Below are 25,226 nucleotides of genomic sequence, written 5' to 3'. Positions count from 1 at the left end.
AATCGACAATGATTTGTTTTCAGATATGAAATCGACAATGATTTGTTTTCAGATATGAAATCAACAATGCTTTGTTTATAGATATGAAATCATCAATGCTTTGTTTTCAGATACAGATACGAAATCTATTGTACAGTACCAGTCAAAAGTTTGGACACACCTACTCATTCAAGGGGTTTTTCTTTATTTGTAATATCTCTACAATGTAGAATAATAGTGAAGATATCGAAATAAATGAAATAACACATATGGAATCATGTAGTAACCAAAAAAGTGTTAAACATCAAAATATATTTTAGATTCTTCAAAGTAGCCTCCACAAGCACCCGACCTCAACCCGATTAAGATAGTTTGGAATGAGTTGGACAGCAGAGTGAAGAAAAAGCAGCCAACAAGTGCTCAGCATATGTGGGAACTCCTTCAAGGCTGTTGGGAAAGCATTCCAGGTGAAGCTGGTAGAGAGAATGCCAAAAGTGTGCAAAGCTGTCATCAAGGAAAAGGGTGGCTACTTTGTGTCTGCATGTAGCCTCGCTACTTTTCTGGTCTCGCTACTGTATATAATCTGTCTTTTTACTGTTGTTTTATTTCTTTACCAACCTATTGTTCACCTAATAATTTTTTTGCACTATTGGTTAGAGCCTGTAAGTAAGCATTTCACTGTAAAGTTGTAAATACCTGTTGTATTCGGTGCACGTGACAAATAAACGTTGATTTGATTTGATTTGAATAATCTCTAATAAAAAATCTATTTTGATTTGTTTAACACTTTTTTGGGTTACTACATGATTCCATATGTGTTATTTCATAGTTTTGATGTCTTCCCTATTATTCTATGTAGAAAATAGTACAAATAAAGAAAAACCCTTGAATGAGTAGGTGTGTCCTAACGTTTGACTGGCTCTGCATGTCAAAGATTCAAGGGGGTGGCAAATTATAGCTTTATTGTATGCTAAAATATGTCATTTTCATGTATTGAAATTAATATTTTCCTGAACATTGGGTTTATGATCAATGTGATGAACAAAATATATTTTGAAATATGCTTAATTTTTACACCTAGCTTATAAAGAGTCATGCGGTGGCTAGAAAGTTTTCGTCAAGTATAGATTGGGCTTGACAGTATTTTTAGGTCTCTCAAACATATTCTTTTTCTACATGTGCCAGAAGTCCTTTTCCATTCCTCATTGGACACTTGGTGCATGTATCCACTGCCCTGGCTCTTTCCCTTTAAACTGGCGTGCCAACTTCAGAGGACCCAGGTGTACCGGAGCCGTTATCAATTCCCCTAACAAGCGTGCTTACTGGGATCACAGGACCCGTTGTGGGTAGCTTTAAAGTCCCCGTCTGGAGCCCAGGATGACCTGAATTGGAGACAAGCAACCCCCTACTGACACCAGCTAACCTCTGATGGGCACTCTTACTCAGAGACTTGGCCAGCGCTCTGCCTGGGAAAGAGAAAAAAATAACTCTTTGAAGATGAGTTCCATGAAGAATTGAGAAGCAGGACAAAAATCAAAAGGATTCTGATAGGGGGAAAAAAAGCATATGTCAGGTTGAGAATGTACTGTGAACAAAGAACGCATATACACTATTCCTGAACTATTGGTAGAAAGAAAACTTCTTGATCTCCATTTGACAAGTGTGTACTGTATAATATTCGTGCTTTTGAGGGAATGTGACGCCCCCCGTCCTTCTCACACCTCAAAGCAGACTAGGGTATGTATCGCATCAGGGTAACAACAACAAAATGGAGATGAAATTGCACACGGTCTCATCCTATGTGGTCGAGCCCTTTATCCCACCTGTACATGGTGGGTGTGCTACTCCTTGGTGTTCACATCAAAGCGACAGCAGAGGCCGGAGCTACCACACCGCCAGTACGCCTTTACCATTGAAATACCAGCGTCTGCTCTACCGGATGCTGAATCCATTTTGTGTCAGAAACAGATATCCTCGACGCCAGAGGTGGGGGCTTGAACAATGGCAGCGGTGCTTGGGAGATAAAAAAAAATAAAAAAAGGGGGTTTAGAGGACTATTATGTCCAGGTGGCCAGGGTGATGCAAGAGGCTTCACTGAGAGCAACACAGCTGCCGGGACCCTCAGCATGTCAATTAGGAGGAAGAAGGGAGAAGTGTATTTGCAGCACACAAGGACATCCACAGCTCAAATGTATAATGCATGGATGTGGCATGGCAAGGTGGGATGGACTGTAAAGAAGCTTTACATTGGATCCAAAGCCTGCTGCAAAACGGTGTGCTGCAGTTCAAACCAGGAAACCGAGTACACACCATAGCTTTTCGTCACAGGCGGTGGATTCACAGTGAGGCTACTTGATACCATGATGTAATAATCTCTCTCTCATACACACACACACACACACACACACACACACACACACACACACACACACACACACACACACACAGCCTGACAAAGGGTAAACACTGAAATTGTTGTGACAGCCATTCATTCCCAATTGCTACCTCCAGTGCAATTCTCCTCAAACTAAAGCAATTTCTATGGTTTAATGGTGTGTCTGCAACGGTTCAGGCTGATAATGGAGACTTAAGCTGGTGAGCCAAGGTGCCCCGTCTATCTGCTTTTAATTCAGCCTAACTGGGAAACGCAAATTATAAACCTATATCCTTGCTAAACAGTGACATCAAGACAAAGTTTAGTTTCCTCAGTGCACAGCTAAGGTCAAAGTCACAGTGTATTGAGTTGCTAGGGCGGTAGTGGCATGTGCTGATTGCTCTCATGAAACTTGCATGTAGTGGGGTTGGGGGTCACGGGAGCTTAATTCTGTTTTCATGTAGCCTATCTCCCGAGCCAAGCTGTAGGCGTCTGCGTGCGAGCTGCCGCTCGCTATTGGCCTTGACAGCACACACTGTAATTGGCTCACTAAGGTGATACGGTAATCGTGTGAGTGGCATCTTCTCTGGGAAAGTTTGACACGGAAGGTGGAAGGGGATGTACAGAGTTTTGTACCAAGGGGGCTGTAACCTTGTGCCAGGACTAAATTGAGTGCAGGTAGATATGGTGCACCACTTAATCCAATGCAAAATAACTGGAAGCCAATGAGACAAAGCATGTTTTCCCTGAAACAAAAGCATGTCCGCAAACACAATCCCGTGCATCCCTCTGAACCAGCGCTTTAGCATGCTTCAAGATCACACAGCATACTGTTGGCCCTAAGATGTCTTGCCTGAGAGCTGAGATTTGTGTGTGTGTGTGTGTTTATGGAAAGAGTCATCGTCCTCTCCTTCCCTGGCTTGTCCTCCCTGACTTGGCTCCTGGCGAGGAGGAAGGAGAGCTGTTCCTGTTCCTCAGGACTGTCCTCACGCCGCACACAGATGGTTATTATGGAGCTGCACATAAATTGATTATGTTGGAAATTAACTGTTGCTGTCAAAGGCAGCCGCCAACCTGTCCCAGTGTGTCCCTCTGCTTGCTGATGCATAGGATCCAGCTGATGAGCCAGATGTTGCACACCGCGCGGCTCATTTTAAGGTCAGCACAAAAGTGGTATGGGGGCTCCGACTCGCCGGCTTTGTAGTCAAGTGCGCCGCTCGCCCTCTTGCCATTTTGCGGGATGGTGATGTTTGATGTGTGTGAAGTTTTTTTGGTTTTATGCTGATGATTGGATGTTAGGGAGGGATGGCTGATGTCGTTTGTTCGATGAGGTCTTTCCTTTGTTGTCTTGACTGTTGCCAGCGCTTCGTGTTCAGGGTCAAGGGAAGATAATGGCTGTTGGAATCCCTTTTGACTTGACTTTCCTTATGATTCAGTTCCCCTCCGAGGGTCACCGAGGAAGGTTTTCTTGGGTCACTGGTGACTGTTTGCCTTGTCCATGTGCGTGGTCCAGAAAAAAACGTTTTCGCTAAATGACCTTTTCGCCCGTTGGAAAATGAAGCATTATTTTGTGACGTGCCAAACGACCATGTTGGAGTCCATTCCAGAATCTCATTATAGGTTTGCATGGATAAACATGGGTCGCTCCTGGTTCCTGTCTCTAGGGATAGGTGAGGAGATACCGATTCAGCACAAACTCAGGTCTTAGGGGGGGATTGTACATTTTTATCCAGGACTACCTTGATTCCAGTCTCATCCCTGGATGTTTTCTTTATGCACGGCAGGGTAGGGGAGACAGGTTGGTTTTCACACTTTTTTTTTTTTTTTTTTACTATCGTGGGTATTTCTCAGCACTAGTATATCTTACAAGACTCTTTTCAATATTAGGATAAATACCACATGTCTTGGGTTGAAATGGGGACCCACGTTTGGATGAGGTGTCCCTCTTCGAAGAGACATGCATCTGAATCAACAGCATGAATGCAACATGTCCAAATGACAGGAAATTCAAATACGAATGTTTGTGGAAAGCCCCGTTTTTTGGTGTCTTCGTTCGGCGTCGTTATTATTTTTGGTTACATCGTCCCCTACTTTTGCACGACACATATGCAGCATGTGAGTCCAACACGGGCCTTTAGTCAGAGCAAGCCGGTCAGATCCTGTTGCAGACATTAATATGAATGAGAGCAGGTGATAAAGTGTCGGTCTCTGGGATGTGTTGCTGACACATCCCCCTCACACCCCAGATGTACTGGAGCTAGGGAGGCTGTCACTCAATCTGGACACATCTGAGCAGCTAGAAGGGTCGCCGTCACAACACCGCCCAACTCTAACCAAGTGAGAGAGATGCGAAACGGAGGCAAATATGAATTCTTCAGCCTCCTTATGTGACAATGAAACTGCAACGCTGTTTTCAGATTTATTTCAATGTATGACCATTTATTTCAATGTATGACCATTTATTTCAATATATGACCATTTATTTCAATATATGACCATTTATTTCAATATATGACCATTTATTTCAATATATGACCATTTATTTCAATGTATGACCATTTATTTCAATGTATGACCATTTATTTCAATGTATGACCATTTATTTCAATATATGACCATTTATTTCAATGTATGACTATTTATTTCAATGTATGACCATTTATTTCAATATATGACAATGCGGGTGTGTTTCAAATATTTCTGATTTCTGTGTATGTGCACATGTGTGCGGTGTGTATGTGTGAGAGAGGTGAGAGCACAGGGAGTCCTCTTTTGATATCTTACAAAGTCAACGAGGTATGGGTGTAAGCAATTCCACGCCCACTGATGCGATCAAAAACATGTATTTTTTTTCATTAACCCACATACTTTCACCTTAGCTTCCTGAAACATGTAATTATGGGAGGCATCAAAAGTAGGAAATGATCTGTTTATTGAATACACCATTGAGAATCATCTGCAATCTCTGTAATTAACATAAGAGTCAACCTTATTTACTTCACAGTGTCAAACCGTGCTTAGTCAACTGACATTATGTGATGTGACTATGTACTGTCGGTGCTTCTAAAAGGTGTTGTGTAAAGGGACGTGCACTTGTTTTGAAAAGCCGACAGCGGTTTTAAAAATGTCATGGTAATGACACCACACATGTTTGCAAAAGAACCGCATCGCTTTGCAAATGGAGTTGCACTGTTTATATTGGATGGTGAAGCCTCACACTCACAATATGTAAATGAGTTGCCTGCAACACAGAGAAAAAAATTAAGTAGAAGTAGATGATAGTTTGCATACCCAAAGGGGAATACTTTTCTTATTAAAAATGCTTGGGAATTTTAACATATTGAAGAATTACATGTTTATCTTCCTTTATAAAGGCTTTGCTTGAGAATATCTTTGAACATCCAGGCGGTGGGAAAAGAAAGCCAGGCAAAACAAGGTTTGTAGCAATGTGCGTTTATTGTTTCCCAATTTAGATTAAAAAAAAAAGAGAGGGGAGGATTTTTGGCGATTTACACACCTCCGTAAAATGGCAGAAATCTCTCTGCTGTTATATCAGGCTGGAACACCTTGGCAGATAGGGGCTCAGAGGTAGCACAGACCCAAATGAAATTTTCTGTGCTTAAAATGGGAAAAGGGGGGGGGGGATATTTTCCAATCACCGCTCCGCCGACTTCTCATTGTTCTGGGGAGCTGTTCTCCATTCTGCACGATTAACAGTATTATCTGTACCTGCCCGAGTCAGCCTGGCAGTCCCTGGGCCATTGTGTTCCCGTCAGGGGTGACTGCCTTGGGCCCGGCGTGTCACGCATGCTCCCCCCTTCACCCATCAGTGGGGACAGGCTTGGCTGGGTCCAGGTGGGACGTGCTGGCATTTGGGCTTTCGTCCGCAGCAGGAGGGAGTGGAAGGGACCGGGCCTCCACAACCTCCACAGCAGGCCGGTGCCACAGAGCAGGTTCTCTCTCCCCAGCCGTGGCAGCCCCAGACCAGGGGCGAGGCAGGGTGATGGGGGGGATGGGGGGTCCCCAGGGGCCACCTTTGCGTGCCCTGAGCACGGAGTCTCCATCTGGCCACTCTGCAGTGGAGAATGGCAGCGACATGGCATTCGCTCAAAAAATAAGTGTCTCTCTCTTGATTTTCTACTTTTGACTGTTTCTCTTTTTCGTTCTCTCTCACGCTCTCTCTCTGTCACACTCACAATGCAAGACACACTCACCATTACACCATCATCATGTGCACCTTTAAAACATGTTTGACAGTGTACTCTATCATAAAACCATAATACATGCCACCCCTTAATGCTGTGGCCATGTATGAAAACAGCTGATAAATGCAATATGATGGTGGTACCATTTCACAAATAATCCCCTTCAAGCCTACATATTTGAATCATAGGTTTCAGGACACAGTTTGTTTGGGTTTACCCCAATCCCCACATAAGTAAATGGCAGATTAGCATGCCTGAGGTCCTATTTGATTAAAGATCTCTCTCTCTCTCTCTCTCTCTCTCTCTCTCTCTCTCTCTCTCTCTCTCTCTCTCTCTCTCTCTCTCTCTCTCTCTCTCTCTCTCTCTCTCTCTCTCTCTCTCTCTCTCTCTCTCTCTCTCTCTCTCTCTCTCTCTCTCTCTCTCTCTCTCTCTCTCTCTCTCTCTCTCTCTCTCTCTCTCTCTCTCTCTCTCCTCCCCTCTTTCCGTCCATCCTCAATGCACCGGTGACCCAGGCCACCTCTGCCCCCAATGGAGGCTCCTTTGATGAAATCAAGAATTCATTGCCCAGGTGGCCAGCCCCTTCTATTCCTTTGGTCCTTTCTCTCCCTCTTCTGCCCCCTCACCCTTCTCCCCTATACTGAATAATTGACTCAGCTGCAGCCTTTGTGATATAATAACCCGTTTACTCCACAGAATGACATTTCACAGGCTCTGCGCCGGCATAAAGCTAATTGTTCTAGAGAGAGGGAGCAGTGTGTGTGCCGGCTAATGATAAGAGGAAGAGCGGGCGGCTGTGTCTGTGCTGCAGGACTGCGGATAGGGTGGAAGTGACATTTATCTCCTGCACCGAGCCCCAGCCACAGTTAGGTCCTGTATCCAGCCTCACACACACACACACACACACTGTGCTACACTGTTACTGTAGTTTTATTACTTTTCAATAACCAACCGTGTGTGTGTTTGTGTGTGTGTGTGTGTGTCTGGAGCTCAGTAGGCTGCCCTGCAGAGAACAGATAGGATGTTTAATTTCAGGGCGAAATTCCCATTTTCTCCTCTCTCTGTTCCTCACAATGAGAAAAAAAATAGGGAAAATGAGATATGGACAGATGAGGAGGAGGCAGTGGGGGTAGGGGGTGGGGGGTGGGGGTATTTTTTTTGTTTGATAAGTTTTGAGCTCTGTGTTGGTTACTTTTGTGTGTTGCTGTCTAGGCAACTTCTCCGTTTCTTTGTTTAAAGGACAATGTGGAAACATGTCGGATAAGATAGTCAGTCTAAAAAATATATATTCTCTTCTAAACAAGCAATAGCATGAATGAGATATTGGGGTTTTCTAGTGCAGAATCCACAAGATGATCCACTTAAAAATACTGATATTCAATATGTACTAATAAGATATACAATATACAATTATCATCAATTGTAGAAATGAAGCACAGCCTTCAGAAAAGCATATACTTTTGACTGAGTATTGATTTAAACGTATCTCTGTTTGAATGACATTCCTAGATATTGATGTGGCCGGAGCCATACACACACTGAAGAAAAAATACAAACAACATGTAAAGTGTTGGTCCCATGTTTCACGAGCTGAAATAAAAGATCACAGAAATGTTCCATACGCACAAAAAGCTTATCTGGGGAGGAGTAGTTGGCTTTGGGGATGACCAGTGAAATGTACCTGCTGGAGGGCGCGCTACAGGTGGGTGCTGCTATGGTGACCAGTGAGCGGAGATAAGGTGGGGCTTTACCTAGCAGAGACTTATAGATGACCTGGAGCCAGTGGGTTTGGCGACGGGTATGAAGCGAGGGCCAGCCAACGAGAGCATACAGGCCGCAGTGCTGAGTAGTATATGGAGGCTTTGGTGACAAAACGGATGACACTGTGATAGACTGCATCCAGTTTGCTGAGTAGAGTGTTGGAGGCTATTTTGTAAATGACATCGCCAAAGTCATGGATCGGTAGGATAGTCAGTTTTACGAGGGCATGTTTGGCAGCATGAGTGAAGGAGGCTCTGTTGCAAAATAGGAAGGCGATTCTTGATTTAATTTTGGATTGGAGATGCTTAATGTGAGTCTGGAAGGAGAGTTTACAGTCTATCCAGACTCCTAGGTATTTGTAGTTGTCCACATATTCTAAGTCAGAACCGTCCAGAGTAGTGATGCTAGACGGGCGGGCGGGTGCGGGCAGCGATCATTTGAAGAGCATGCATTTAATTTTACTTGCATTTAAGAGCAGACCATTGAAGACAGCCTGATCAACTCTATGCGAAGGAGATGTTTTAAGTTGCATGAGGTAAATGGTGATCACACCAGATACTGACTGGTTTTCTGATCCACACCCCTACTTTTTTTAAAAAGGTATCTCTGACCAACAGGTGCATATCTGTATAACCAGTCATGTGAAATCCATAGATTAGGCGCAGAATTTCCCAGACTCAGTTCTGGGGACCCGAAGGGGTGCACGTTTTGGTTTTTGCCCTAACACAACACAGCTGATTCAAATGATCAAAGCTTGAGGATTAGTTGATTCTTTGAATCAGCTGTGTAGTGCTAGGGCAAAAACCAAAACGTGCACCACATGTGTTCCCGAGGACAGAGTTTGGGAAACCCTGGATTAGGGCCTATATGAACCATAACTCAGTAAAATCTTTGAGCATGTTGCATGTAGATTTTTGTTCAGTGTACATATTGTATGAGTACATGTATTTATTTTTGGGGTGGGTTTACATCTAAATATTGCTCCCAGCGTTGATCAAAGCTCAGAACACTTGATCTGACAGAGTTCTAATCGCGCCTGGCTCTTTGCGAATGAGCGGAATCATGAACAGTGGTTTGTTTGTTATGTTCGCCTCCGAGTCTTCTCAAGTAGGCAACTGCTGACAGTGTGCTTGCAAGACTCCGGACAAAAGGCCATTTTGAAACCGTCCCGAGACTACAGACATCCCCCCCAAACAAACAAAAAACAACTCTCTGTGAATGAGTGCACAACTCGTAAATAGTCGCTTATAGATATGTGCAGTAACGTTGAAGGGCTCTGGCTATTAGCCAGCTAGAAGGATGAAGTAAGAAGCTAATTTTAAAACAGAGCCTACCTCAGCAGGAGCAAAAAAAAATTATGCTACTAAATTCTCATAATAATGCTTTTCAGAGAGTAGGCTACTGAGACGGACCGTGATGTGGTGCTCAGTGGTGAGGTTAAAGCTGGTTGCAATGCACGCAGGAGGAAGCAGAGTGGGTACATAGAGAGAGAGAGCGAGGAAGCAAGCGGAGAGAGAGGTTCGTACTGTGGTTCCCACACTTAGGGTCGGGGCCCCATGTGGGGTCCCCTGAGAAAATATGCACTAATCTTATCAAACAAGTTAGGAAGTAAATCAAATGAAGACACGTTTCAGTATGAACATCTCCACATGTCTTCCCTATAGGCCTACATCACCATGCAAACAATACAGTTCAAAAAATGGCGTACGTATTCGTTTCTGTCGGCGGTTGTTCACTCGTCTTATCTTGATCGCCTACTGGAGTTCATAGTTTACCCATTACAAGCTTATTTTTTTTTACTACAACGTTACTGATATTAATACAGAACCACAAGTAATATTCTAGTAATTAATGTGAATGGGATGATACGATCATCTGTGTGCTACATTGATGTCTGTTTGTGCGGAGCTTGATTAGTAATGCCTAACATGCTGACCAGACATGACGCGTGTGCGAGCGTCGCAAAATAAATGTAGAAATCCATGTTATTCAATTATTGCGCCAACGAGCGTCTGCGATGCCAAGGGCAAAAAGAAAAATAGAACTCCTTTCTATTTCTGACGCAGATCGCGCTGCAAGTCCTGCCTCTCCCATCTCCTCATTGGTTTATAGAAGCAGGTACCCACGTGCCATCTCCTTATTGGGTGATTGAAAGACGAACTGTTTTGCCGGTAGTCGTGGTAATACAATGAAAGTTTAGATGCCGATCATCGTATAAGTTCAAAGATGAAAAAGCCTGGAAGGAGGAGAGATGACTAGAAACGATTGGGTTGGCCGTTTTATGTGTGGATTAATTGTCGGAGTACAGGACCTTGTGCATTTCAGGTAAAATGACAACTCAATGTTTATATCCCAGGACAAATTAGCTAGCAACAGCAAGCTAGCTAAATAGGACAAATTAGCTAGCAAGTGCAAGCTAACTAGCTAAATTGCCATACATGTTTAATGCTTTTCGACCTGTCCCCAAATGAATGTCATTGGTTCAGAGTTTGCTTTGATATTTTAACCTGCGTGTCGTGATCGCGTTTAGTGTAGGGTTACAAAATAAATGTATGCACGATGGCGCACGTGCGCAGCCGGTTTGGGTCCCGTGTTAGAGAACGTATGTGAACGCAAATGTCATTTCAGAAATTAGATATCTATATAAAGAGTTGATGATTTTATGCAATTTCTCATTACAACCGACTGTCGCTGATACACTGACTGTACAACACATTAAGAACACCTGCTCTTACCATGACATGTAGACTGAGCAGGTGAATCCGTGAATACATCTTATTGATGTAATTTGTTAAATCCACTTAAAAATCAGTGTAGATGAAGGGGATGAGTTAGGTTAAAGACGGATTTTTAAGCCTCGAGAATTGAGACATGGATTGTGTATGTGTGGAAGGAAACTGTTGAACCAGAACATTCATTGCATACTGCCTGTCTGGACATCTCAGTACAAGGTTAAGGTCTTTGAAGTCTCCCATCTTGTGATTGAATTACATTCTTTATATAGATCCAGATAACTCACTTAAGCAGGAGAAACTTTCGGCATGACATGTTTTCTATTGATCGCAGGTTTGTATAATTATAATGGTTCTGTCGAGAGCTTCAATCGAGAGGCTAGAGACGGGCAAAGGGAGGGAGGAGGGAAGGAGAAATAGGGGGAGGCAGAGAAAGAGCGAGGCAGCCTCAAAACAAGATCATGTATTGCTGATGGCTATGTCTTTCTTGTCGTCTCTGAAACACACTTAGACATTTAGAGAACGAGTGAAGGAATCTGTGAGCCGTCTTGAAATAGCTCGTGAGAAAATTACTTTAGTCTGGTGTCAATATTGCAGTTGATTTGAAACCCCAGGAAAAGGGTCGATTTGATTGAATACCATTTCAACTATATCCCCTGCCATTGTTAATGACATCAGAGGGAGAGAGCATGTCACTTCACCTTAGTCCTCTCAGATGTCAAAGTAGACATTAACAGACCAAGTCATGTGACCTCTATAGACACCATGAGAGGAGGTCTCGAAATGACCATATACGAAGGGACCATGAGTGTAATTTTAATGCATTTTGGTCTTAAAAAGAATATAAATAGTTATAGTAACAGTATCTCCAAATACATGATCAATATCAACAAATGTTGAAATATTGTACATAAGGCCTATTAAATCAAATGTTGAAGATTTATGACAATAATCTATGGTTTAATCAGCAGATGTACAGTATGTTGTCTGCAGCACCTTGCTCCTCCCAAGAGGCCCCGCAATCAAGAACCGACCAAGCAAGACCCTGCTTACTGTAGCCCCAGCTGGACTGTGTAGAAACAGACTTAAGAGCCTATTGCAATTTTAGCACCAATGAGTCTTTGGTATGATAAACAGTAGTAGAGTACTGACGAAAGCCTGCAAATGAGGGATTTACTGAGACCACAACCTTGCAACCTGAAACCCTGCTACCTACAAAAACACTTAAGAGAACAAATTAGTATGGGTAGAAAAAAAGTTCCAACTTTACCACGTTGAATAATTATGCCATCAGAAAAGAGCAGGCGTGAGGATAACCTCGGCGGTAAACCTCTGTGGAATTCTTATGACACTGCGCCTTGTATCTGTTTCTCATCCTAAATTGGTGTTTGAAGTGAGAACCGCACCTGCACATGAGCCCAGCAACAGCTGTGTACGGGGCGGTGGTTGCTCTGCAGTGTGGTGTGTCGCCACACACACACACACACACACACACACACACACACACACACACACACACACACAACCTTCCTTGAACAGGAAGGTTGGAATGCTAAACTGAAAGACACACCCACCGCACTTCTGAAGCCCAGCTTCCACCTAGACAGGGAGAGATACAAAATCATGGGCATTAATATGGAGTTGGTCCCCCCTTTGCTGCTATAATAGCCTCCACTCTTCTGGGAAGGCTTTCCACCAGATGTTGGAACATTGCTGCGGGGACGTGCTTCCATTTAGCCACAAGAGCATTAGTGAGGTCAGGCACTGATGTTGGTCGATTAGGCCTGGCTCACAGTCGGCGTTCCAATTCATCCCAAAAGTGTTTGATGGGGTTGAGATCAGGGCTCTGTGAAGGCCAGTCAAGTTCTTCCACACCTATCTTTACAAACCATTTCTGTATGGACCTCACTTTGTGCATGGCGGCATTGTCATGCTGAAACAGGAAAGGGCCTTCCCCAAACTGTTGCCACAAAGTTGGAAGCACAGAATCGGCTAGAATGTAATTGTATGCTGTAGTGTTAAGACTTCTCTTCCCTGGACCTCAGGGGCCTAGTCTGAACCATCAAAAACAGCCCCACATCATTATTCCTCCTCCACCAAACTTTACAGTTAGCACTATGCATTCGGGCAGGTAGTATTCTCCTGGCATCTGCCAAACCTAGATTAGTCCGTCTTACTGCCAGATGGTGAAGCATTATTCATCACTCCAGAGAACGTGTTTCCACTGCTCCAGAGTCCAATGGCGGCAAGCTTTACACCACTCCAGCAGACACTTGGCATTGTGTGTGGTGATCTTAGGCTTGTGTGCGGCTGCTCGGCCATGGAAACCCTTTTCCTTATGCTCCCGGGGAACAGTTCTGGTGCTGACATTGCTTCCAGAGGCAGTTTAGAACTCAGTAGTGAGTGTTGCAACCGAGGACAGGCAATTTTTAAGTGCAACGCGCCTCAGTACTCGCCGGTTCCGTTCTTTGAGTTTGTGTGGCCTACCACTTCGCGGCTGAGCCGTTGTTGCTCCTAGACGTTTCCACTTCACAATAACAACACTTAAAGTTGACCGGGGTAGGTCTAGCAGGGCAGACATTTTATGAATTGACTTGTTGGAAAGGTGGCATCCTATGACGTTGCCACATTTAAAGTCACTGAGCTCTTCAGTAAGGCCATTCTACTGCCAATGTTTGACTATGGAGATTAAACAGGCCTTGTTTCCGGCCTTGCCCTGAAAACTACACGTCACATCACTATGATCAGGTCTCAAAATCAAACCCCTGGTCACTTCACCATCAAGTGATACAGATTATTACACCACCTGTAAAACAAACTTCCTCTATGATTTTACGTGGGAGAGAACAGGAACAAGGGTTCTTGTACAAACACCACAGTCCACCTCGATCTGAAATGGCCTCTTTGTTTCCCACTCTGAAGTGGAGTGTTTCAGAGATGTATCAAGTCAAATGCCACCAAGCAGATGACTTGCATGTTATTACCATAATTTACCATGCTGCAGGCTGTTGTGTTGTACCATGGCCATGTATGCCTATGCTATTCTGTGAAACCTACAGTACTGACAGGCTTAAGAGCTCTCAGGCAGTTATGCACAGTAAAGTTTGTAGCAAGTCGTCAGCAAGGTTAGAGATTCGCACTAGCTCCACTTCTCTGGTGACAGCGGAGTTGATTTGAGTGGCGTGGCGTGCTGTGTGTGTGTCATTCTGTCCTCCTCCCATCATCCTCCCCGGCTGACAAGGCTTTCATGGGGCTGTAGAAAATCTGCTCGGCAGATGGGAGCTTCGCTTTTTACAGCTCACTTGAGGGACGCCCATGCGGGCGACGCAATCTGTGACCCACAATGCAGCACCCGTGGATCCAACGGAGAATCGATGCAGAGCCACGGCCCAGATTTCCTCAACAATCCCCTCTGTATCTCTAACCTGCCCGGCCCTGAAGAAGCGTCGCACTTTATTTATCTACTGGAAATAACGTAGGACCTTTCGAGCACACACATGCATAAACACAAAAACACACACACACAGAGCCTCCTTCTGTCTCTCAAAAGTCGACACTTATAGGGAGCGAGGGGAGGGACAATTGGGATTTGCATATGTCGTAGAGAAAGAACTACAAGTCCCAGCAGGCTCGGCGGTGGAAATGAACCAGCTGTCCATGGTTTGTAGATCAGATCCTATCCTCTTGGTTACGAAATCTTAAAATAATGAGGACCAAAGTGGTAGGCATGCCGTGTGTCTCTCCTTTGTTGTTTTCCTACGACAGAAGTTATTTTTCTTCCGTTGCCTCCGAGCTGGGTTCGGTTTGTGCCAATGTTTGCTGTGCTACATTTGCTCTCTCTCTCTCACACACACACACACACACGAGAATAGTTGTGCCCTGCCCCTCTAAAGCTGTCATCCAACTCCCGCCATTTGTTTAATTTAGACTTGAGCGTGGTCCATAAATTGTCCTCACCAACTGGCTTTATCAAACATGCAAAGATCAGAGCGATCAGACACATATTGGGGTTTCAGGAACTTTTTTCCCATCCAAGTTTTGGTTGTGTGCTGACCCTATGGTTTGTTGGATTCCTTGATGTATCTTGCAGTGTACTCAATGTACTCCTAACAGGTAGGAAGTAGTTGAACTTCAATTTGATTATTGTTCCCACTCAACACTCAACACCACACTGGTACTTCTGAAATGTCATTAGAAAGAACATTCCATGCCAAATAGAGACTATTTTCAAAATACTACTACAAAAACACAGTGGGTATAGGAACACGTGTGCCTCACTTTCAGTGGGTTTAAACTAAAGGCCTGCTTGCTTTGTGTGTTTTGGTGAGAAGCATCTGTCTCCACAATTAAGAATAGCTCTCCTTGCAAAGACAAACATCTGTCAGGACTAAAAAAAATAAACACAAACAATGGCATAAAAGCTTAATTAAACAGATAAGGATTGAGGTTGTTATGGCAGCGGAGTCGAGTGGCAGGCAATGGGGATGGGAGGGGCCTCTAAATACACCAATACAGTGTGTGGGTTTGTGTATGATGTTGGGCTCAATATGTTTTATAGGCCCATGCTGAGGTGACTGTACACGTCTGTATACATCCAGCTGGCTGGTCATCTGTGAGGATGAAAACAGGTTATATTAGTGCATATGGGAAGTAATGTATTCTGCACCAATGATGGTGTCAATAGACTATAGGTCATTTTCACAGCCATATCTTTACCATATTCCTGGACTACATTGAACCTCTGAAAATGTTGACGTACAAACAGCGTGGGACATTTTGATAACATTTGGTAGAGAAGTTGATCAATTCGACTTGAACCTTCAATCACCCACTCAAAAAGACAGCCAGAGGTCCAGTCATCTAAATTCCAATGCAAAATGAATGTCTGATTTTTGGTTTAGTTGTAATCTAAATGTGTTATCACTGAGTTTGCAACCATTTTGAACAATAACAACGGTCAAATGGGATTACAATGTCCGATATTTTGTATTTATTACAATTTAATGTGTTATCACTGTGCTTCATCTAATTGCACAACCAAATGACCTGGATTACAGTTGAGATTAGTGATCAATGCCGTTTAATCTGCCCAGATTACTATAGCAATGGTGAAGATCTCCACAGACCTGCGACCTTTGCAGGCCATCTTGAACATGCACGCTTTCTATCATTACATAAGAAGACATTTATAGTTACAGTCACCTCACAATGTAGTCATGGATGTGTTACTCATTTTAAGGTTGAATAAATACTGCTACATTAGTTTGATAGCCTTAACTTTAGGCTATTTTGTTTTCATCTGATCGACTTGTTTAATTCTATTCTTTAACTTTTATTTTTGGTTAAGACGTGAATCCAACATATAATTGAAATTGTCGACAGGTTAATAGGCTATTTGCTGTATTTCAAAAGTGATATCCCACTGGGCACACACTGATAGAATCAACATTGTGGAATAGATGTTGGATTGACGTCTGTGCCCAGTGGGATTGAATGGTGTTTGGTTGTCAACACAACCAAATATCAACATTTGAAGGACATGTAACCTTTGTGCCACCATCTCGCTTTAATTCCAGTTTTTCTACAAATGAATGGTTGATTACATTGGATTCACATCACCATCTCAACCAAAATACTAGTTCAAGAATAGAACTAAATGCACTTTAAACGCACTTTAAATAAAGTTTGATTTGATTTAGTCCTACTCCTTCACTTAGATTTTTGGTTGAGATGGTGATGTGAATCCAACATATTTAATGATTAACTTGACGATTACATTTGAAAAATCAACCAGAGCTTGAAACCCTAGGCCTTTATGTATGGTCTAGTTTCAGTTGAACCCTGAGTTGAATTGAATCAATATCTGTTGATGACTTTGCAAATATACAGGCCTAAATACTCTCAGTGATGATACATGACTTCGAAAGTGTGGATACATTTCATTTGCTCTGTTAAACCTACCCTTTGGAATGACTTTGATAGCAACTGTAAATATATTTAGTTATTAAGAGATCTCTCAATAAATCTTCCTCACCACAGTAGACCATGACAAAGCTAAGCAGGGCTGGGCTTGGTTAAAAACCCTGGACGGGAGTGTTAAGGTGCGTGAATGAGGACCCAAAAGCGAATTAACGTAAACAGAGCTTCTTTAATAACAAAACAAACGTAGGCTCAGATGGACCGGCAGATTCCGACAGGACAGGACAAGGTTGCAGCAAACATGACGATAGTCTGGTTCAGGCATGAAACACAAACAAGAATCCGACAAGGACAGGAACAAAAACAGAGAGAGAGATAGAGGACTAATCAGAGGGAAAAAGGGAACAGGTGGGAAAAGGGGTGACGAGGTAGTTAGGAGGAGACAAGGAACAGCTGGGGGAGAGAGGGGGAGAAAAGGTAACCTAAAACGACCAGCAGGGGGAGACAGGGTGAAGAGAAAGGACAGAAACAAGACACAACATGACAATACATGACAGTACCCCCCCACTCACCGAGCGCCTCCTGGCGCACTCGAGGAGGAAACCTGGCGGCAACGGAGGAAATCCTCGATCAGCGCACGGTCCAGCACGTCCCGAGAGGGAACCCAACTCCTCTCCTCAGGACCGTACCCCTCCCAATCTACGAGGTACTGGTGACCACGGCCCCGAGGACGCATGTCCAAAATCCTACGGACCCTGTAGATGGGTGCGCCCTCGACAAGGATGGGGGGGGGGGGGGGGAAGACGAGCGGGGGCGCGAAGAACGGGCTTGATACAGGAGACATGGAAGACCGGGTGGACGCGACGAAGGTATCGCGGGAGAAGAAGTCGAACTGCGACAGGATTAATGACCCGAGAAATACGGAACGGACCAATGAACCGCGGGGTCAACTTGCGAGAAGCCGTCTTAAGGGGAAGGTTCTGAGTGGAGAGCCAAACTCTCTGACCGCGACAATATCTAGGACTCTTAGTTCTACGCTTATTAGCAGCCCTCACAGTCTGCGTCCTATAACGGCAAAGTGCAGACCTGACCCTCTTCCAGGTGCGCTCGCAACGTTGGACAAAAGCCTGAGCGGAGGGGACGCTGGACTCGGCGAACTGAGATGAGAACAGCGGAGGCTGGTACCCGAGGCTACTCTGAAAAGGAGATAGCCCGGTCGCAGACGAAGGAAGCGAGTTGTGGGCGTATTCTGCCCAGGGGAGCTGTTCTGACCAAGACGCAGGGTTGCGAAAAGAAAGACTGCGTAAGATGCGACCAATAGTCTGATTGGCCCGTTCTGCTTGACCGTTAGACTGGGGGTGAAAGCCGGAAGAGAGACTGACGGAAGCCCCAATCAAACGGCAAAACTCCCTCCAAAATTGAGACGTGAATTGCGGACCTCTGTCCGAAACGACGTCTGACGGAAGGCCATGAATTCTGAAAACATTCTCGATGATGATTTGTGCCGTCTCTTTAGCAGAAGGAAGCTTAGCAAGGGGAATGAAATGAGCCGCCTTAGAGAACCTATCGACAACCGTAAGAATAACAGTCTTCCCCGCTGACGAAGGCAGTCCGGTGACAAAATCTAAGGCGATGTGAGACCACGGTCGAGAGGGAATGGGAAGCGGCCTGAGACGGCCGGCAGGAGGGGAGTTACCGGACTTAGTCTGCGCGCAGACCGAACAAGCAGCCACGAAACGACGCGTGTCATGCTCCCGGGTGGGCCACCAAAAACGCTGGCGAATGGAAGCAAGCGTACCCCGAACGCCAGGGTGGCCGGCTAACTTGGCAGAGTGAGCCCACTGAAGAACGACCAGACGAGTAGGAACGGGAACGAAAAGAAGGTTCCTAGGACAAGCGCGCGGCGACGGAGTGTGAGTGAGCGCTTGCTTTACCTGCCTCTCAATTCCCCAGACAGTCAACCCGACAACACGCCCCTCAGGGAGAATCCCCTCGGGGTCAGTGGAGGCTACTGAAGAACTGAAGAGACGAGACAAAGCATCAGGCTTGGTGTTCTTAGAGCCCGGACGATAAGAAATCACGAACTCGAAACGAGCGAAAAACAGCGCCCAACGCGCCTGACGCGCATTAAGTCGTTTGGCAGAACGGATGTACTCAAGGTTCCTATGGTCAGTCCAAACGACAAAAGGAACGGTCGCCCCCTCCAACCACTGTCGCCATTCGCCTAGGGCTAACCGGATGGCGAGCAGTTCGCGGTTTCCCACATCATAGTTACGTTCCGACGGCGACAGGCGATGAGAAAAATACGCGCATGGGTGGACCTTGTCGTCAGAGAGGGAGCGCTGAGAAAGAATGGCTCCCACGCCCACCTCTGACGCGTCAACCTCGACAACGAACTGTCTAGAGACGTCAGGTGTAACAAGGATAGGAGCGGATGTAAAACGATTCTTGAGGAGATCAAAAGCTCCCTGGGCGGAAACGGACCACTTAAAGCACGTCTTGACAGAAGTAAGGGCTGTGAGAGGAGCTGCCACCTGACCGAAATTACGGATGAAACGACGATAGAAGTTCGCGAAGCCGAGAAAGCGCTGCAGCTCGACGCGAGACTTAGGGGCGGGCCAATCAATGACAGCTTGGACCTTAGCGGGATCCATCTTAATGCCTTCAGCGGAAATAACAGAACCGAGAAATGTGACGGAGGAGGCATGAAAAGTGCACTTCTCAGCCTTCACAAAAAGACAATTCTCTAAAAGGCGCTGGAGGACACGTCGAACGTGCTGAACATGAATCTGGAGTGACGGTGAAAAAATCAGGATATCGTCAAGGTAAACGAAAACAAAGATGTTCAGCATGTCTCTCAGGACATCATTGACTAATGCCTGAAAGACAGCTGGAGCGTTAGCGAGGCCGAAAGGAAGAACCCGGTATTCAAAGTGCCCTAACGGAGTGTTAAACGCCGTCTTCCACTCGTCCCCCTCCCTGATGCGCACGAGATGGTAAGCGTTACGAAGGTCCAACTTAGTGAAAAACCTGGCTCCCTGCAGGATCTCGAAGGCTGAAGACATAAGAGGAAGCGGATAACGATTCTTCACTGTTATGTCATTCAGCCCTCGATAATCTATGCAGGGGCGCAGAGACCCGTCCTTCTTCTTGACAAAAAAAAACCCCGCTCCGGCGGGAGAGGAGGAGGGGACTATGGTACCGGCGTCAAGAGCTACAGACAAATAATCTTCGAGAGCCTTACGTTCGGGAGCCGACAGAGAGTATAGTCTACCCCGGGGGGGAGTGGTTCCCGGAAGGAGATCAATACTACAATCATACGACCGGTGTGGAGGAAGAGAGGTGGCCCTGGACCGACTGAACACCGTGCGCAGATCGTGATATTCCTCCGGCACCCCTGTCAAATCACCAGGCTCCTCCTGTGAAGAAGAGACAGAGGAAACAGGAGGGATAGCAGACATTAAACATTTCACATGACAAGAGACGTTCCAGGAGAGGATAGAATTACTAGACCAATTAATGGAAGGATTATGACAAACTAGCCAGGGATGGCCCAAAACAACAGGTGTAAAAGGTGAACGAAAAATTAAAAAAGAAATGGTTTCGCTATGATTACCAGAAACAGTGAGGGTTAAAGGTAGCGTCTCACGCTGAATCCTGGGGAGAGGACTACCATCCAGGGCGAACAAGGCCGTGGACTCCCTTAACTGTCTGAGAGGAATGTCATGTTCCCGAGCCCAGGTCTCGTCCATAAAACAGCCCTCCGCCCCAGAGTCTATTAAGGCACTGCAGGAAGCTGACGAACCGGTCCAGCGTAGATGGACCGACAAGGTAGTGCAGGATCTTGAAGGAGAGACAGGAGTAGTAGCGCTCACCAGTAGCCCTCCGCTTACTGATGAGCTCTGGCTTTTACTGGACATGAAGTGACAAAATGACCAGCAGAACCGCAATAGAGACAGAGGCGGTTGGTGATTCTCCGTTCCCTCTCCTTAGTCGAGATGCGGATACCTCCCAGCTGCATTGGCTCAGCTCCCGAGCCGGCAGAGGAAGATGGTAGTGATGCGGAGAGGGGGGCAACGGAGAACGCGAGCTCCTTTCCACGAGCTCGGTGACGAAGATCAACCCGTCGCTCAATGCGAATAGCGAGTTCAATCAAGGAATCCACGCTGGAAGGAACCTCCCGGGAGAGAATCTCATCCTTTACCTCTGCGCGGAGACCCTCCAGAAAACGAGCGAGCAAAGCCGGCTCGTTCCAGCCACTGGAGGCAGCAAGAGTGCGAAACTCAATAGAGTAGTCTGTTATGGATCGATTACCTTGACATAGGGAAGACAGGGCCCTGGAAGCCTCCTCCCCAAAAACAGATCGATCAAAAACCCGTATCATCTCCTCCTTAAAGTCCTGATACTGGTTAGTACACTCAGCCCTTGCCTCCCAGATTGCCGTGCCCCACTCACGAGCCCGTCCAGTAAGGAGAGATATGACGTAGGCGACACGAGCAGTGCTCCTGGCGTAAGTGTTGGGCTGGAGAGAAAACACAATATCACACTGGGTGAGGAACGAGCGGCATTCAGTGGGCTCCCCAGAGTAACACGGCGGGTTATTGATTCTGGGCTCCGGAGATTCGAAAGCCCTGGAAGTGGCCGGTGGATCGAGGCGGAGATGGTGAACCTGTTCTGTGAGGTTGGAGACTTGGGTGGCCAGGGTCTCAACGGCATGTCGAGCAGCAGACAATTCCTGCTCGTGTCTGCCTAGCATCGCTCCCTGGATCTCGACGGCTGAGTGGAGAGGATCCGAAGTCGCTGGGTCCATTCTTGGTCGGATTCTTCTGTTAAGGTGCGTGAATGAGGACCCAAAAGCGAATTAACGTAAACAGAGCTTCTTTAATAACAAAACAAACGTAGGCTCAGATGGACCGGCAGATTCCGACAGGACAGGACAAGGTTGCAGCAAACATGACGATAGTCTGGTTCAGGCATGAAACACAAACAAGAATCCGACAAGGACAGGAACAAAAACAGAGAGAGATATAGAGGACTAATCAGAGGGAAAAAGGGAACAGGTGGGAAAAGGGGTGACGAGGTAGTTAGGAGGAGACAAGGAACAGCTGGGGGAGAGAGGGGGAGAAAAGGTAACCTAAAACGACCAGCAGGGGGAGACAGGGTGAAGAGAAAGGACAGAAACAAGACACAACATGACAATACATGACAGTACCCCCCCACTCACCGAGCGCCTCCTGGCGCACTCGAGGAGGAAACCTGGCGGCAACGGAGGAAATCCTCGATCAGCGCACGGTCCAGCACGTCCCGAGAGGGAACCCAACTCCTCTCCTCAGGACCGTACCCCTCCCAATCTACGAGGTACTGGTGACCACGGCCCCGAGGACGCATGTCCAAAATCCTACGGACCCTGTAGATGGGTGCGCCCTCGACAAGGATGGGGGGGGGGGGGGGGAAGACGAGCGGGGGCGCGAAGAACGGGCTTGATACAGGAGACATGGAAGACCGGGTGGACGCGACGAAGGTATCGCGGGAGAAGAAGTCGAACTGCGACAGGATTAATGACCCGAGAAATACGGAACGGACCAATGAACCGCGGGGTCAACTTGCGAGAAGCCGTCTTAAGGGGAAGGTTCTGAGTGGAGAGCCAAACTCTCTGACCGCGACAATATCTAGGACTCTTAGTTCTACGCTTATTAGCAGCCCTCACAGTCTGCGTCCTATAACGGCAAAGTGCAGACCTGACCCTCTTCCAGGTGCGCTCGCAACGTTGGACAAAAGCCTGAGCGGAGGGGACGCTGGACTCGGCGAACTGAGATGAGAACAGCGGAGGCTGGTACCCGAGGCTACTCTGAAAAGGAGATAGCCCGGTCGCAGACGAAGGAAGCGAGTTGTGGGCGTATTCTGCCCAGGGGAGCTGTTCTGACCAAGACGCAGGGTTGCGAAAAGAAAGACTGCGTAAGATGCGACCAATAGTCTGATTGGCCCGTTCTGCTTGACCGTTAGACTGGGGGTGAAAGCCGGAAGAGAGACTGACGGAAGCCCCAATCAAACGGCAAAACTCCCTCCAAAATTGAGACGTGAATTGCGGACCTCTGTCCGAAACGACGTCTGACGGAAGGCCATGAATTCTGAAAACATTCTCGATGATGATTTGTGCCGTCTCTTTAGCAGAAGGAAGCTTAGCAAGGGGAATGAAATGAGCCGCCTTAGAGAACCTATCGACAACGGAGCCTGAGACGGCCGGCAGGAGGGGAGTTACCGGACTTAGTCTGCGCGCAGACCGAACAAGCAGCCACGAAACGACGCGTGTCATGCTCCCGGGTGGGCCACCAAAAACGCTGGCGAATGGAAGCAAGCGTACCCCGAACGCCAGGGTGGCCGGCTAACTTGGCAGAGTGAGCCCACTGAAGAACGACCAGACGAGTAGGAACGGGAACGAAAAGAAGGTTCCTAGGACAAGCGCGCGGCGACGGAGTGTGAGTGAGCGCTTGCTTTACCTGCCTCTCAATTCCCCAGACAGTCAACCCGACAACACGCCCCTCAGGGAGAATCCCCTCGGGGTCAGTGGAGGCTACTGAAGAACTGAAGAGACGAGACAAAGCATCAGGCTTGGTGTTCTTAGAGCCCGGACGATAAGAAATCACGAACTCGAAACGAGCGAAAAACAGCGGCCAACGCGCCTGACGCGCATTAAGTCGTTTGGCAGAACGGATGTACTCAAGGTTCCTATGGTCAGTCCAAACGACAAAAGGAACGGTCGCCCCCTCCAACCACTGTCGCCATTCGCCTAGGGCTAACCGGATGGCGAGCAGTTCGCGGTTTCCCACATCATAGTTACGTTCCGACGGCGACAGGCGATGAGAAAAATACGCGCATGGGTGGACCTTGTCGTCAGAGAGGGAGCGCTGAGAAAGAATGGCTCCCACGCCCACCTCTGACGCGTCAACCTCGACAACGAACTGTCTAGAGACGTCAGGTGTAACAAGGATAGGAGCGGATGTAAAACGATTCTTGAGGAGATCAAAAGCTCCCTGGGCGGAAACGGACCACTTAAAGCACGTCTTGACAGAAGTAAGGGCTGTGAGAGGAGCTGCCACCTGACCGAAATTACGGATGAAACGACGATAGAAGTTCGCGAAGCCGAGAAAGCGCTGCAGCTCGACGCGAGACTTAGGGGCGGGCCAATCAATGACAGCTTGGACCTTAGCGGGATCCATCTTAATGCCTTCAGCGGAAATAACAGAACCGAGAAATGTGACGGAGGAGGCATGAAAAGTGCACTTCTCAGCCTTCACAAAAAGACAATTCTCTAAAAGGCGCTGGAGGACACGTCGAACGTGCTGAACATGAATCTGGAGTGACGGTGAAAAAATCAGGATATCGTCAAGGTAAACGAAAACAAAGATGTTCAGCATGTCTCTCAGGACATCATTGACTAATGCCTGAAAGACAGCTGGAGCGTTAGCGAGGCCGAAAGGAAGAACCCGGTATTCAAAGTGCCCTAACGGAGTGTTAAACGCCGTCTTCCACTCGTCCCCCTCCCTGATGCGCACGAGATGGTAAGCGTTACGAAGGTCCAACTTAGTGAAAAACCTGGCTCCCTGCAGGATCTCGAAGGCTGAAGACATAAGAGGAAGCGGATAACGATTCTTCACTGTTATGTCATTCAGCCCTCGATAATCTATGCAGGGGCGCAGAGACCCGTCCTTCTTCTTGACAAAAAAAACCCCCGCTCCGGCGGGAGAGGAGGAGGGGACTATGGTACCGGCGTCAAGAGCTACAGACAAATAATCTTCGAGAGCCTTACGTTCGGGAGCCGACAGAGAGTATAGTCTACCCCGGGGGGGAGTGGTTCCCGGAAGGAGATCAATACTACAATCATACGACCGGTGTGGAGGAAGAGAGGTGGCCCTGGACCGACTGAACACCGTGCGCAGATCGTGATATTCCTCCGGCACCCCTGTCAAATCACCAGGCTCCTCCTGTGAAGAAGAGACAGAGGAAACAGGAGGGATAGCAGACATTAAACATTTCACATGACAAGAGACGTTCCAGGAGAGGATAGAATTACTAGACCAATTAATGGAAGGATTATGACAAACTAGCCAGGGATGGCCCAAAACAACAGGTGTAAAAGGTGAACGAAAAATTAAAAAAGAAATGGTTTCGCTATGATTACCAGAAACAGTGAGGGTTAAAGGTAGCGTCTCACGCTGAATCCTGGGGAGAGGACTACCATCCAGGGCGAACAAGGCCGTG

The sequence above is a fragment of the Oncorhynchus mykiss genome, chromosome 25, assembly GCF_057628025.1.
Source record: "Oncorhynchus mykiss isolate SJ-2025 chromosome 25, ASM5762802v1, whole genome shotgun sequence".
Taxonomy (NCBI): Eukaryota; Metazoa; Chordata; class Actinopteri; order Salmoniformes; family Salmonidae; genus Oncorhynchus; species Oncorhynchus mykiss.
This window is presented reverse-complemented; position numbering follows the sequence as displayed.